Raw genomic sequence first — 16636 nt, forward strand, 5'->3', positions numbered from 1 at the left:
ATTCACAAAAATATTGCGGACAGCGGGGAAGGATGGGGTGGAGAAAAGAAGATGAAACATCGCCCATTGGACCGGACACAGGGCATTTACATAGCCTGCCAATTTGAGATGACTGATTCCCTTTAACAAAAAAAAAATGCTCAGAATGGATAAAATAAAAAAACTAAATTTGGGCAGATCATAAACCTCGATGGTCCATGGAAATATGGGAAAACCAGTAATAAGTTGGCCAAGCTTAATGGCACACTGTTGGTTCAGTGTTGACATCCACTTTAAATGGGTTGTCCACCTCTGGGGACAGATGTTGTTTTTTTCTACTTAACTGCACATGTTTAGGGCAGAAAATTAATTTATGCAATTTGATTTCATTAAAAATGTTGTACTATTTTGCTTTCACAAATTCTTTGCTTTCCTGCAAATTAAACCTTGTTGCTGTCTGTGTTCATAAATCAGCAGACAGGAGCTCAGAAACAGGTTGATAAAAAGGATAACCCTTTTATCAGCCTTTTTCTGAGCTCCTGTCAGCTGATTTATGAACACATACTGCAACAAGGTTTAATTTGCAGGAAAACAAAGAATTTGTGAATTGGACCATTACTCATTCTGCAGCCGGTAATTGCCGGCGTAATACAGAGGCTGTAGAAGGCAAATGCCACAACATTTTTAATGAAGTTCCAAAAATAATTTTTTACCTAAAGATACATAAATTTAAGTAAGAAAAATAATTGTCCCCAAAGACGAACAACCCCTTTAAGACAATACATTTTGAGGCTTCCAACTTTGTTCCTTGAGCACTGCTCCACCTTGGATTGGTATTCTATATGACTGATAACCTGATAACATTTTTAATGCATACATAATTATTTTTATTCAAGTATTATAAATGTGAGAAATTATTTCAGGTTGATGTGAAGGGCACAATTCAAGAAGTTTGTAACAATCCGCCTAATTAACAACTAACATGAAAAGGTGCAGTACGCAATTACTGTATATCATAGACTAAGTCTTATTTTGCCTGTGCCCCAGCTCCCTCCTCGGACAGGTGATCAGAGTCCTGCTTTACATGATAAGTAGTGTATGTACAAGATTATAATCAGGAGGTTGTGGATGTGTCCGCAGTGAATGATATCATATGGTCTCCTGTCTTTACACAAGGTGGCAGCACAATACTTTCCCTATATTATTTATGACACATGAAGTCCCATCATGGAATTAACCAAGGAGCGCGATCTGAAGATATCATCACTGTATCTGAACAATTGCTATTTTGTCTAGTGTATGCCTAGAATTATAATAGACTGAAAGCAACAAATATGAACTTTAAAGAGATCTGTGTAACAACAGATGTGAAAATATTACAGCTGAATGTGTAAGTAATAGTAACATTCATTTCTTTGATTATACAGCACGCAGTTATTCTGTAGCACTTTACAATTCAGAACATACTGTACTTGTACAGACAAAATCAGACATTAAAAAGTACCAAGCTATTTAAAGGAAATCACCAGGTTTTTTGGTGAACCATCTGGGAGCAGCTGTCTTGATTCCGCCTATCGGTGTGTCTGGAAGCAGTGAGTGACAGTTCTGCCATCCAATCTAGGACAGGTGCGTGCTGAGCTGTCAGTATGGTGATGGACAGACAGCTTAGCTGTCTAATCGGAGGCTGGGGCGTGCTGAGCTGTCTGTGTGCTGAGTGACAGTTCATCCATCCAATCAGGGTCGGGGAGTGCCGCTGCTTCCTCCACGTGTCAGCCATTCAAGTGATTACCTGGCTACTTAGCTGGCTCTCTGTCTCCAGTTAGTGTCAGTTGTATCTTTGCTGAAATGATATGCGCTTGCTCTATTCTCTGTGTTCTTGTATTTGATATTTGTCGCCCCAACTTTGGACCTAGCTTTTGACTATCCGTTTGCCTTGATGTTTTGTCTTTATCCGCTACCTTCCCAGAATTTTGATCTCAGTCTGTGACCTAACTACGCCTTTGCCTTATCCCTTTGTATGTGACAACGAGCACTCTTGGTATCTGACCCCAGACCTCTTGACTACCCAAGCCTCAGGACTTGACCGTGAGTAGTGACTAGTGTCACAGCATGACAATGTAAATGCAGAAACCCTGATTCCAGTGATGAATCACTTACTGGAATACTTGCTACAGTTTTCATAAAACCTGGGGCAGATCTACCAGTCCTCTAAATGCTGAGCTCTGTATAATCCCCCACACCACTGATTGGCCACTATCCGTGTACACTTTACATAAGTAAAACAGTGATTTTATCAAAACAACACCAAGCAGCGCAGTAAGTGACACATTGCTGGAATCAGGATCTCAGATTAAGTGGAAAAAATGTGGTGACAGATTCTCTTTAATAATTTGAACAATAAGCAATAAGGGATATTCCCATTTTTAGAAGTTGTCATCTATCCATAGCATATGTACACCTTGTTGATCGATGAAAGTTTGACTGCTGACACTCACACTGATCCTGAGACCCTCAGTGATCCTGAGACCTACAATGATCCTGAGGCCTACACTGATCCCGAGAATCTCACTGATCCTGAGACCCACAATGATCCTGAGACCCTCAGTGATCTTCAGACCCACAATGATCCTCCTGAGACCCCCACTAATCCTGGGACGCGTACTAATCCTGAGACCCACACTGATCCTGAGACCCACACTGATCCCGAGACCCACACTGATCCTGAGACCCACACTGATCCGAGACCCACACTGATCACGAGACCCACACTGATCCCGAGACCCACACTGATCCCGAGACCCACGCTGATCCCGAGACCCACACTGATCCTGAGACCCTCAGATAAGGGATATTCCCATTTTTAGAAGTTGTCATCTATCCATAATATATTTAAACCTTGTTGATCGATGAAAGTTTGACTACTGACACTCACACTGATCTTGAGACTCACAATGATCCTGAGACCCTCAGTGATCCTAAGACCCACACTGATCCTGAGACCCTCACTAATCCTGGGACTCTTACTGATCCTGAGACCCTCACTGATCCTGAGACCCCCACAATGATCCCAAGACCCTCAGTGATCCTGAGACCTCAACATCAGTATACTGAGACCCACACTAATCCCGAGACTCTCACTGATCTTGAGACCTACAAAGATCCTGAGACCCTCAGTGATCCTGAAACCCTCAGTGATCCTAAAACCCACACTGATCCTGAGACCCTCACGAATCCTGGGACTCTTACTGATCCGGAGACCCACAATGATCCTGAGACCCACACTGATCCCAAGACCCACACTGATCCTGAGACCCACACTGATCCTGAGACTCACAATGATCCTGAGACCCTCAGTGATCCTAAGACCCACACTGATCCTGAGACCCTCACTAATCCTGGGACCCTTACTGATCCTGAGACCCTCACTGATCCTGAGACCCCCACACTTATCCTGAGACCCTCAGATAAGGGATATTCCCATTTTTAGAAGTTGTCATCTATCCATAATATATGTAAACCTTGTTGATCGATGAAAGTTTGACTACTGACACTCACACTGATCTTGAGACTCACAATGATCCTGAGACCCTCAGTGATCCTAAGACCCACACTGATCCTGAGACCCTCACGAATCCTGGGACTCTTACTGATCCGGAGACCCACAATGATCCTGAGACCCACACTGATCCCAAGACCCACACTGATCCTGAGACCCACACTGATCCTGAGACCCTCACTGATCCTGACACCCTCACTGGTTCTGAGACCCACACTGATAACGAGACCCACACTGATCCTGAGAACCACACTGATCCTGAGACCCTCATTGATCCTGAGACCCTCACTCATTCTGAGACCCTCAGTAATCCTGAGACCCTCACTCTGTAGAGCCATCTGAAAGGAACATTGGATGAACATGTGCACGACTGTTCCATTCACTTTTTATGGTACTCAATTTATCATCTGTGCATTTATTTGGTGAGTGTTTATTTATCTCTAAACTATTACATTGTTATATGTAATAATCTTTTTGTATATATAAAGTGGCTATACAGGTGCCGGTCACTATGGTATGTTGGTTCAGGATTTCATTAACTCTTTGTGGATGTGAGAGATAGCTGAGCACTGTACTCCACTTCATCGATATAATATCTCTTTAGTGACATCCAAAATGTTTGTTATCTCAACAGCTATCAGAATTCCCGTCCAGAGATGTTATATCATAGTAAAACATACGAGTAATTTTGTAAGCTCTTAGTTGCCAAAGGTCAGAGTAGATTTCTCACCAGAATTCACAATACGCATGGCATACATTATTGAATACATGTATTGCACCTGATGGGGCTGGTGTACTTGAAAATCCATCTCAGAGTGGCTCTATAATGCATTTTGAAAGAAAAGTTTCCTTACCTAACATTAAAATTAGCTTTTTATGATTCAAAATATAGCTGCACTCATAAAAAGCTCATTTTAATATCAGTATTCTACATCCATTCTGATGTACATTTTAAAGTACAGTAAGTACACCAGCTCTTTCAGGCCTTTTACTGTGCAATCCGGTGGCAGATTCGCTTTAGCCTTTGACAACTGTTTATTACTTTGTGAAAGCAGAAAAAAAGTGTAATGTATGCCGCGCCTTTGCCAATGCACCTTTAGTAGATTGGCTGAATGTGTGAGATGCCATACTAATTAGGCCACGGCAGTGGATTAGACCTCTGATTTCCACACACTTAGTTTGTAGTTAATGAGTTCACAAATTGATTTTTTCCCCTGAAATGCATGAGAAGGTCTATTCCTGAGAATTGACTTAAGTTGTAAATGAATCCCGTTCTTAATGATTAATAGTAAATGTATTTGTATTTGAAACATGGTGAATATAAAATCAGATTAACCCTATACCTGCAGACTAATAGTGTTTGGGGGAAATGACAGGTTCCTTTTAAAACACCACTCCAGTGTTTTTATTTTATTGCAGCACTGCTGTGGTTCTTGTCATCTAAAGACCCTGCCAGTAATGTGATATAAACCTGCCACCATCTTCATCTTTTATCCGTGCTGCTCCCGTTGGTCTGCAGCAGTTTTTGACCTGCCGGAATGCTCCAGTATTTGCTGGAATGAGCCGGAGGACACAACTCAATACAAGTTTATGGCCTCGTTCTGGCTCTTATAGATTTACATTGAGAGCTTGTGACATTGCTTCTGACTTCCAGACAATCAGAAGTTGCGGTCACAAGATGGTGCCGCGACACAGGAGTGGTGCTATAACCCCTTTCCGACATCAGGCGTAATAATACGCCGATGTCGGACTCCCTCCCTTTGATGCGGGCTTCGGCGGTGAGCCCACATCTTTCCTGGCACATGTCAGCTGTTTTTAACAGCTGACATGTGCCTCTGACAGCGGCATTTAACTCGCGCTTCCAGCAAGCATGCCAGAAATTCGCCCATCGGTGACCCACGTCACGTGATCGCAAGTCACCGATGGGCTAGCATTACAAACAGAGGTCTCCTGGAGACCTCTAGGGCTGTCACTGCTGGATTGCTATGACCACCCCCCCCAGCACCTTACCAGTGACTTTGTCACTGTTGCTACAAACAATATGTTACGCAAGAGTTCAATTCATCTTCCTCTATGAAGATACTATTTGCATACACAAGAAAGGTGATATTATAACTTGTAGATCATAGTAAATTGTGGGGGTCTGAGCACTGGGACTCCCACCATTTGCCACAATGAGGCACATTTATCCCACATTGATAAGTCTGTAGTAACTCTGTGTGACTGCACTGCAGACTTATGAATCTCCCCAGAGCATGCACTGAGGTTTCCGAGCTGCGACCGGAGGGTACGTATGTGTTATACATACTCCTGGCAAGAGCCCGTCCAGTGAGTGCGGCCTTGCTCCATACACTTGTATAGAGCGAAGTCATGCCCAACTAGTGATGCCGTCCAGTGGGTGGGTAGGTATGGAGCAAGGCTGCCCTGGAAAGCTCAGGCTGGGAGTATGCATAACATGTACCGTCCAGTGTCACCTCAGAAATCGGCGAATCCTCACAGTGCACAGTGCGTCCACTAGCATCATTCATAAGTCTGCAGTCACATGGAGTGACTGCAGATTTATTGGTCCGGACCTGCAACCTCTTTAATGTAATGCTGAGTACTATGCTTGGCTTTTTCTGGCAGCTCAAGAGCATTGGTTGATCGTACGCACTGCTGCCCCATTCTACCCCGTGAATAGGTAATAAGCTCTTTAATGTGACAACCCCTTAAGGTCACTCTTGGATCCCGTTAGTTTCCTATTGTGCGGTAGTGGGGCATTTAGGAAGGTTGTTTCATCCAGACAATTCCTATATGGGGGGAGAAGAAAATGTTTCCATCTCAAGCAGTGACAATTGCACTTACACTATGAGAAACAAAGAGTTCTTCACATGGTATCACAGAGGCATCGGTAGCTGGACAGATTTTCTCATCCTATGATCCATTTCGGTAGACACTAGTAGACAATTTAATGACTGAGTTCACATGGTTGAGTCTCCTACTGTTTCTTCTTCAGCCCATAAAAATAGGCTTAAAAATACTTCTTAGAAGGTTCAGTCTGGTGTGAAGTGCACTGTGCGGACATATGCCCTTCATAGCAACATGTCAATGAGCACAGAGAATATACAGGAAGGTTCACACTTGAGTACTTGTAATAAACATAGCCCTGGTTATCCATTCATTGAGTCACTGAGCCTGGTTTACGGAGGGCAGTCATCACACAATTGTCCTTTGTTTATAGTGATATTTGACAATTATTGGCGCAGCGCCAGAATGAAAGCTGAATGTCTAGTCATCAGCTTAATAATACTACTATGGAGAATACAGTGCATCCATTAATGTAGATTAATGGGAACTGAACGGGCAAAAGAACTCAATGTCTATAATCCATATACGCTGTTATGATCCGGTGACCTTGGAGCTGCATGAGAACTTTCACTGGAGAAGGTGGTAACTATACGGACCGCAAATCCTAAACTTAACACCGCAACTAGAAGTAGCCGTGGAGTGTACCTAACACACCTAGACACCTCGTCACAGCCGGAGGACTAAATACCCCTAAAGATGGAAATTGGAATACTATCTTGCCTCAGAGAAAATCCCCAAAGGATAGACAACCCCCCACAAATATTGGTGGTGAGTCGGAGAGGAAAAAACATAAACAGGCAGAAAAACAGGATTTAGCACAGGAGGCCACTCTAGCTAGATAGGACAGGATAGGACAGAGTTCTGTGCGGTCAGTATTAAAACTCTTCCAAAACATCCACAGCAGAATATACAAAAAAAACTTCCCACAACTAACCAAAAGATGCAGGAGCGTAAATCTGCAACTCCAGTGAATCCTACAATCAGAGCAGGAATAAAACTGAAACCAGCACACAGCAGTGTGCCACAGATACAAAAACAAAACACTTATCTTTGCTGAATTTGGCAGCAAGCAGAGAAGCCAGAAAGTGATCCAACACTTCACAAGGAACATTGACAACTGGCAAGAGCTAAAGGATCCTGCACACCTAAATATCCCAGTCAGAATTGTAATCATCCGATACACCTGGCCAGGACTGCGAGTCAGAGACAACTGCATTCCCACCTACAACCACTGGAGGGACCCCAAGAGCAGAATTCACAACAATACACCATAGACTCTGGTGGGAGATGTTTATCCTATATGTAACCACCCTTTGGTTGTGATGTGTGCCACAGCATGTCAATGGTTTTACTAGTAGGTTGTGATAATGTATGAAGTTTGCAGAAAAGTCGGGGTGTACCCATCTGTATACACAAATCCACTACTAGAGGACACAGACAGGAGCCCAATATCTCATCATAATGCACAATTCCACATGATATGGAGATGGAAATGGCCCCCTTTACCTCTCGGCCCCCTGTGTGGTCACAAATGATATGTCCTCTCCTGCACAAATCTTATCTTATAAAAACATATCCATACATATGGCAACCCGACTCTGAGTTTTATACCACAATGCTGCAGAGGCTCCTGGCACAAAACCCTGACATGTGCCATAGCGCCTCTGTAAAGGAATGGCTTGTAGAAAGCATATCTGGTCAATACGTAAATGTGCCTCAAGATCTGAAAGGTGGTTGTCAGATTTTGGAAAAATACAGTTATCTAGCTTCAATTGAATAAAAAACAAATTTTGCTTTACTCACCCTTCCCAGGTCCATTTCTGAGTCTCCGTCCCTGCTCCTGGTGTCTGTTATTGTCTGCAGTGCTGATGTCATGTCTACAGCACTGCAGCCAATAACTGAGCTAAGTATCTCTGTGCAAGTTAGCGCCATGAACCGCTGAGCTCACGTATTGGCTGCAGCGCTGTCAGCACTGCAGACAATAACAGACATGGGGAGACTCGGCACTAGACCTGGGGAGGGCAATGAAAACACTTTTTTTTAGAACAAACTGCAGTCGGGACCGAGGTTTTCCAAAATTAGAAAACTCCTATCAGAAAACTCCTTTATTATTGAATAAGGCCCATCCAATGCAGGTGCCACCAGGCGGGTCCAGCAGGGTTTCTTTCCCGGTGCCGTCACATAGGAGACAATAAATCCCACCATTGAAGCCCTCTCTGCATTTTTTGGGTTGAATTCTCTAATGTAACTTACGCCTATAAATGATAGAATATTCATTAAAATTAAAGCAACATAGACGGTCCTTCTATCAGTGGGGACCACGTCTGCACAGTAGATGGCGTCTTTGTACCTTTTAATCATTGAACACTTTGTAGAAAGAAAAGAATCTTTCATTACAGAGGAATTCAGGGAATGTTTGACCTATTCCTTAAATATACAGTTTATGGAAGGGTACACAGAGCTGAAAATGATACGGCTGCCGCAGAGCGAGTGTCACCGGCTGCAGAGATGGTTCTCCACACAAGCCTCATTCTGTTCAATAGGTAAAGAACAAACAGTCTCGGCGGAGGAATGATGGCTCCTCTGAAAGCTCATGAGCATATGAAATATAATGCTTGATGTTTGGGATTGAGGTCATTGGTTTTGTAAACGGTCATTGTGGAAAGGTCATTAAATCGGCTCCTTACTTCTGTCTGTTGCCAACGTAAAGCACCTGGTCTAAACTGGAGACATCTTAAAGGAGCAAAAGTGAAGGACTGTGGATGACATGGATTCTAAGGCGCCAAAGAGGAAATCTAGAGGTCATCCAATTGGCAAAATAAAGAGTATTACTTTTGGCAAGTTGTGGTGTTTTTCTTGCCTGTGAGGATTCAACTACTGGGACTCCACTGATCACTAAAATGTGAAATGGTCCCTTGTTCCTGTCATTTCTTCAGAATAATGTAAGCAGTAGTAGATCACTAGAACTTGGTGAATCGGGCAAAATTTTAATTTCTCAGATTCACTTAAAATCGGCCGAGAAAGTCACATTTCTGGATTTGTGCGAATCGAATTCCCCAAAAATTTTGATTGAGTAAAATCTACGATTTGGGGAAACCTGAGACATGCAGAACCGATTCTCTCATCCTCAGTGCCCTCCCCACCCACAGTGAGTGAACTGAAACTACTAATTTCACTCCTTTTCTTTTTTTAATTTATTTGTTCCGAGAAGCCATTATTACAAACTGACCTATTGTATAAATCAGGTCTTTGTGTTATATGAATTTTTTTCTAAATCTTCACAATATTTTTTTTTTTTATCTTACTTATTTGTAACCTGCAGTATCCTGTGGATTTCAGGTAAGTAGTGGTAGGATAGCCTCTTAAAGCCTCTAAAGACATGGGCACACCAGTCTTTTGCACGCCAACCTTGTTGAAGGTCACAATAGAGTAAGATGCTTGCACTACTTAAAGGGAACCTGTCAGCAGGATTTCACACCGTAACAATTTGCGCATACAGTTATATGAAAAGGTTTGGGCACCCCTATTAACCTTAAGCTTAATGTTTTATAAAAATTGTTTTTTTTGCAACAGCTATTTCAGTTTCATATATCTAATAACTGTTGGACACAGTGATGTTTCTGCCTTGAAATGAGGTTTATTGTACTAACAGAAAATGTGCAATCTGCATTCAAACAAAATTTGACAGGTGCATAAGTATGGGAACCCTTATCATTTTCTTGTTTTAAATACTCCTACCTACTTTTTACTGACTTACTAAAGCACTTTTTTTGGTTTTCTAACCTCATTGAGCTTTGAACTTCATAGCCAGGTGTATGCAATCATGAGAAAAGCTACTTAAAGTGGCCACTTGCAAGTTGTTCTCCTGTTTGAATCTCCTCTGAAGAGTCGCATCATGGGCTCCTCAAAACAACTGTCTAATGATCTGAAAACAAAGATTATTCAACATAGTTGTTCAGGGGAAGGATACAAAAAGCTGTCTCAGAGATTTAACCTGTCAATTTCCACTGTGAGGAGCATAGTAAGGAAATGGAAGAACACAGGTACAGTTCTTGTTAAAGCCAGAAGTGGCAGGCCAAGAAAAACATCAGAAAGGGAGAGAAGAAGAATGGTGAGATCAGTCAAGGACAATCCTCAGACCACCTCCAGAGAGCTGCAGCATCAACTTGCTGCAGATGGTGTCACTGTGCATCGGTCAACTATACAACGCACTTTGTACAAGGAGAAGCTGTATGGGAGAGTGATGCGAAAGAAGCCGATTCTGCAAGCACGCCACAAACAGAGTCGGCTGAGGTATGCAAAAGCACATTTGGAGAAGCCAATTTCTTTTTGGAAGAAGGTCCTGTGGACTGATGAAACCAAGATTGAGTTGTTTGGTCATACAAAAGAAGGCGTTATGCTTGGCGGCCAAAAAACACAGCATTCCAAGAAAAACACTTGCTACCCACAGTAAAATTTGGTGGAGGTTCCATCATGCTTTGGGGCTGTGTGGCCAATGCCGGCACCGGGAATCTTGTTAAAGTTGAGGGACGCATGGATTCCTCTCAGCATCAGCAGATTCTTGACAATAATGTTCATGAATCAGTGACAAAGTTGAAGTTACGCAGGGGATGGATCTTTCAGCAAGACAGTGATCCAAAACACTGCTCCAAATCTACTCAGGCATTCATGCAGAGGAACAATTACGCTGTTCTGGAATGGCCATCCCAGTCCCCAGACCTGATTATCATTGAATATCTGTGGGATCATTTGAAGAGGGCTGTCCATGCTTGGCGACCATCAAACTTAACTGAACTGAAATTTTTTGTAAAGAGGAATGGTCAAAAATACCTTCATCCAGGATCCAGGAACTCATTAAAAGCTACAGGAAGCGACTAGAGGCTGTTAATTTTGCAAAAGGAGGATCTACTAAATATTAATGTCACTTTTCTGGTGGGGTGCCCAAACTTTTTCATATAACTGTATAGTTCTTATAAAGCCCAGCAATACCTTTACATGGCCAGTCTGTTCCTCTCTTACTGAGAAATTAGCGTTTGAATTGATATGCAAATGGCTATGCTAGATCTGAAGCTTCTGTCACTCCAGCTCTATTCTCTGCCCAGCACGCTGCTGCTCACGTCTGCAGGTGGCACATGTGGTTCGTGGATGCACTGTGCCACAGGGCTGGGCCTACCTAGGAAAGGGCATACCTAAGCGGCTACCAGGTGTTCACTGGAGTTCCTGATGGTGGAGACAGACTGGGCTACAGGTAGCCCCAGGGACCACTCGCAAGCAGATCTCGGTTCTGCACCTGCCAATCCCAGTGGTAAGGTTTGCTGGATGGAGACGTGACCGGAGACTCTGCTGAGCGGGATATGGAGACAGATGGACTGTACGGACAACTTGGATCTAGAAGATAGGTTCTTGTTCACACACCCAGTTATCAGGAAACAATTCTAGAGCTGTCCCCACTAGGATCAGGGACTGCAGAGACTGGGAGCACAGGGGATCAGGGATTTGGGTATAGGTATCGCCAACGCGGTCTCAGGATTAGGATACCACCAAATGGTCTCAGAAACACGGAAAACTATACTACACTAATGGGGACACAGGAAAAACTGTAACAGACTAGGAACTTGGCAGCATACAGTTGCACACACCAAAACCACTAAGACTAAACTATAGGGGTTGCCCAGGCCCCTCCCTATTGTTGAAGATGTCTTATAAACAAGATGCCTTCCAGCTATTGGCTGGGAGCCATCTTGCAGGTGTTCCCAGGCATTTTGCTATGAGCATGCGCTGTCCCTTTAAGAGCAAGGGAGTGTGCGCACTAGGATTACAATGACACTGCTGCAGCTGGGGTGGTGAGTATGCCGACATCCCCACATGGAGGAAGCAGGGGAACCATATGGGGGGGCGTTGGCAACAGACATTAGAATTTCTCAATAAAAGAGGAGCGGACAGCCTAGGTAGAGGTTTTCTGGATTTTTTTAAAGAGCTATATGCACATCTCAATAGTCTGAAAAGTAAAATCCTGCTGACTGATTCCCTTTAATGAATTTGGTGCATCTTTCAGCTGCTGGTCGCCTCCATCAGGGACAGGAGTACATTTCCCTTGAACTGTACATGACTTTTGCGGCATGCTTTTGGCTGAATCTGACAAGCCATGTGCAGACTCATCCCTTTTACTTAAGCTCTATCCACTTTTCATGAAGACTGCAGAGCTGGTGTAAAAACCTAAAAGGTCTTATCATTTTAATTCAACTACGATAACTGGGGTAAACTGCTTGAATCCGAGCTTAAGTTGCTTAGTCTTTTATTTGCATTTTGGGGCACACAGCGTGTCCATGATTTCATTAACAATTTTTGTGTCATTTTTATAAATTGACTTCAAAACTACATGGGAAAAGCTGCGTCATAGATGCTATGTTAGAAATATTTACTAAAATTGTGTTTAAAAAATATGGCTGCTGATCAGTACAAAACCATAGCAAGGTACAAAATATATGTTAGAAAGTAGTAGAAGGAGAAAAAGTTTGACTATGAGATCTCACTACTATAGATCTGCAATTTCCAGTCTACATAAGAACCTATATGCACAAGCAATACAATATATTAATCAAGGCTATCTGAAAATTTGCTGAAACCATAAATTAACATATCAGTAATCATAAATTGGCCACAAATAGTGAAAAATAGCTCTGTTGTGCTCTAGGTGTCCACACCACATTGCCGACTCTGAGATGTAGCCTGAGACATAAGGAGGCTTTCATTTACCCACTGCGGCAGGGCCGTGTCTCATGGTCTGTAACCAGCCCCACTTATAATTCCAGTTATTGGCTCAGCAGAAGTGCAACATATCATCTAAAGGAGCATATCCTGATATTCATTTCATCTGTCATATTGTAATTCTTGGCCATACAGATTGATATTTAGGGCAGGATGGTGGGTCAGTGGTTAGCACTGTTGCTTTGCATTACTGGGGTCCTGGCATTCCTCCCAAAGACAGTAGGCTAGGGAGGAAACTTAGTTTGTATCCAGAGAGTGATGACAATGTTTCTGAAGCATAATTAATAATTGCTTAGCCATTGATGATCGTTTGACCATTTATGAAAACTTGTACTAATATTTCAGCCACTTTTACCAATTACCTTTTTTCTAGAGTCGGGTGGACTGATTGGTGGGACTTTGGTACATTGCCAAGGTCAATAGTTCCTGGTTTTTGGAAGAGAGCTCTCCGAATCTCTTATCTTTCGGGATCACATGCCAGATTAGCTGGGCTTTCGCAAAATCAGCATTGTGCCATGATGATGCACAGATAACAGCTAATCAAATGCTGCATCGGTGAACCCGAAATGTAAGAGTTTTGCGAACCTCTCGTCTGGCTTCTAGATACTATTGACCTGGCCGATAGACTCCCGAGAGTCCCGAGAACCGCTCTGCCTCTCTCTACTTTCATCTTCTTTTATCCTTGCTATATGGGATAAATGGTTAGGGATCGTCTTTTTGTGCATGTGTGTAATCTGCTGTAAGGTGAAGAGATCAAACAGCGTACAGAAGTAATAGCTTAGAGCTCGCGCTCATTTAACTTTCTTTACATGATTGTTGTAGTGTAAGTAAAGTGCTTTAGTCCTGAAAGTTTTCTAATGTGTGGGATGTAAATGTGCCTTAGGGTACCGTCACACAGTGCAATTTTGATCGCTACGACGGCACGATTTGTGACGTTCGAGCGATATAGTTACGATATCGCAGTGTCTGACACGCTCCTGCGATCAGGGACCCCGCTGAGAATCGTACGTCATAGCAGATCGTTTGAAACTTTCTTTCGTCGTCTAGTGTCCCGCTGTGGCGGCATGATTGCATGGTGTAACATATATCGTATACGATGTGCGCATAGTAACCAACGGCTTCTACATCGCACATACGTCATGAAATTATCGCTCCAGCGTCGTAGATTGCAAAGTGTGACAGCAGTCTACGACGCTGCAGCGATATTGTTATGACGCTGGAGCGTCACGGATCGTACCGTCGTAGCGATGAAAATTGCACTGTGTGACGGTACCCTTAGTAAGAGCCGATATTGTGACTTTGATCATAGAACAATCATTCTCATTTTATTTCCAGTCATGGGCAATGTTTTCCTAGGTCTAACATATAGGCACTAAGTGCTCTCTAATTGCTACTTGTGATATAGAAAGAGTCGTTTCTAACAACAACGCCAGAACCTACAACTTCATCAACTCTCAAATAGCAATACAAAGCTTGTCTAGAAGGAGCACATCGGCCAGGCAAAAATCCTACCTGTCTGACTCCAGTTTCCCTCAATAGGTGTGAATTGCGTGAAATGATTATGTTTGCGTTTGCTCCAAACTTTTTGCAACATTTCATTGTTATAAATGCATAAGCCAAATTTATTAATGTTATACTCCATTTATTACACCAGTTTTTAGTGCCAGCAGAAAAACGTAAAAATGATGACATAAGGAATTGTGGATAATATGTTTATGGTTGTATTTTTACAGAACAGTCACAAAAATGACACATACTAAAGACAGGTAATAGTTGTCTCAAAGCAGAGGTGGAAAGAAAACTTTAATATTGCAGCCATTTTTAACATTTATACAAAGTACCATACAGCATCACATTGTCAGCCAACATTCCTTATTCTCCCAGGCAGTGTGCAGAGCTGATAACAGTATTTTGTACGCTGCTATAAACTATTTGCCCACCCGAAATACGGTATATGTATTTTGCATATAATTAGGAGCAAGCTTTTCTTTATGAATACTTCCGCTGATTACTGGCTCATCTAAATGTGCCATAAGGCAAACTATGATATAGGATATACAGCTCTAAGGCTCGGTTCACACAATATTATTTGTGTGGGGCCCAAAATATCTCTCCATGAAGTCATGGACTCCACAAGACCCTGGTATCTGATCCCAAGACATTGGCAACAGATCCTTCTGTAAGTTGGAAGGTTAATGTCCAACAATCAGACTTGGCTTTCTACCACATTCAACGGTATGATATCTGGTGAATTTAGAGGACAAGTCAGCTCGGCCTCGAACTAAGGCCTCCTTCACAGGTCCTGGTGATTTGTGTACTAGAAAAACCAGTACTGGTGAAATCTGTGGTCGTTTGACATCCGTGTGTACGTATGTAACATCTGTGAGTTCGTGGGCTGTCAGTGTGACACGTATGGAATGAATTCTAGCACAGAAATTAAAGAGTTTTATGTATTAATGATGTCCAAAGATAGAGATGGTGATGAGGAACATGATAGATAGGTAGATTGATATACAAAAAACCTAACCAGCACCTCCTAAGTGTGAATAAGTGCAAGCTGCGGCGACTGCAAAATATGTATAAAAAAAAGCACAGCAGCACTCTATGAATGCCAAGACATATAATGATACAGGAAAGAAATTTATCTTGGTACCGTGTTAGCCAGTAGATAGAAAAATATTTAGAATTGAGAGTCCTCAGTGGTTGATACCTTTTAATGGCTAACTGAAAAGATAGTAACAAATTGCAAGCTTTCGAGACTACATTTGTCTCTTCATCAGGCAAAGACTAAAACAAATTCTGAAGAATCACATATTTATGCACAACATAGTATAGAAAAAAAAAAAGGGAAAAACCATGGATAAAACAGGTGACATGAAGCAGAATTACCATGGGTGATAAACAGTTACGTCCATAAATATTAGGCCAATATTTATGGACGTAACTGTTTATCACCCATGGTAATTCTGCTTAATGTCACCTGGCTTATCCATGGTTTTCCCTTATTTTTTTTTCTATACTATGTTGTGCATAAATATGTGATTCTTCAGAATTTGTTTTAGTCTTTGCCTGATGAAGAGACGAATGTAGTCTCAAAAGCTTGCAATTTGTTACCATCTTTTCAGTTAGCCATTAAAAGGTATCAACCACTGAGGACTCTCAATTCTAAAGACATATAATGTCAATGGAGATAACAACTTCCAACCACATTGTCCCTCAGCAAGATGTACTTACAAAGAAAGTGAAGGTTCTTAGCACATAAATTGACCAAATCATGTGAGCCCATCAACCACTGCAAGGTGACACTTCTCTGATAGGTTCTATCATAACCCTTCCCTATCCTACTGTACATGCCACTTTCGGGCCCAAAAAATCTATAATAATGGACAAACATGTCTCTCATCAGCTGCAAGCCTACAATTTGAATGGGCAAGTAGAATTGGTTGAGAACACCTGCAGGTCAATAGGAGGAGTGCAGTTGGAAGA

General features: G+C 42.3%; 1 protein-coding gene across 3 annotated transcripts in view; it reads left to right on the forward strand.

Moving 5' to 3' along the window:
* PRKG1 (protein kinase cGMP-dependent 1) overlaps positions 1–16636 on the forward strand; it is a 1430268-nt gene that overhangs the window by 220741 nt on the left and 1192891 nt on the right. The gene's annotated exons all lie outside the window — the stretch shown is intronic.

The sequence above is a fragment of the Ranitomeya imitator genome, chromosome 2 (assembly GCF_032444005.1).
Source record: "Ranitomeya imitator isolate aRanImi1 chromosome 2, aRanImi1.pri, whole genome shotgun sequence".
NCBI lineage: Eukaryota > Metazoa > Chordata > Amphibia > Anura > Dendrobatidae > Ranitomeya > Ranitomeya imitator.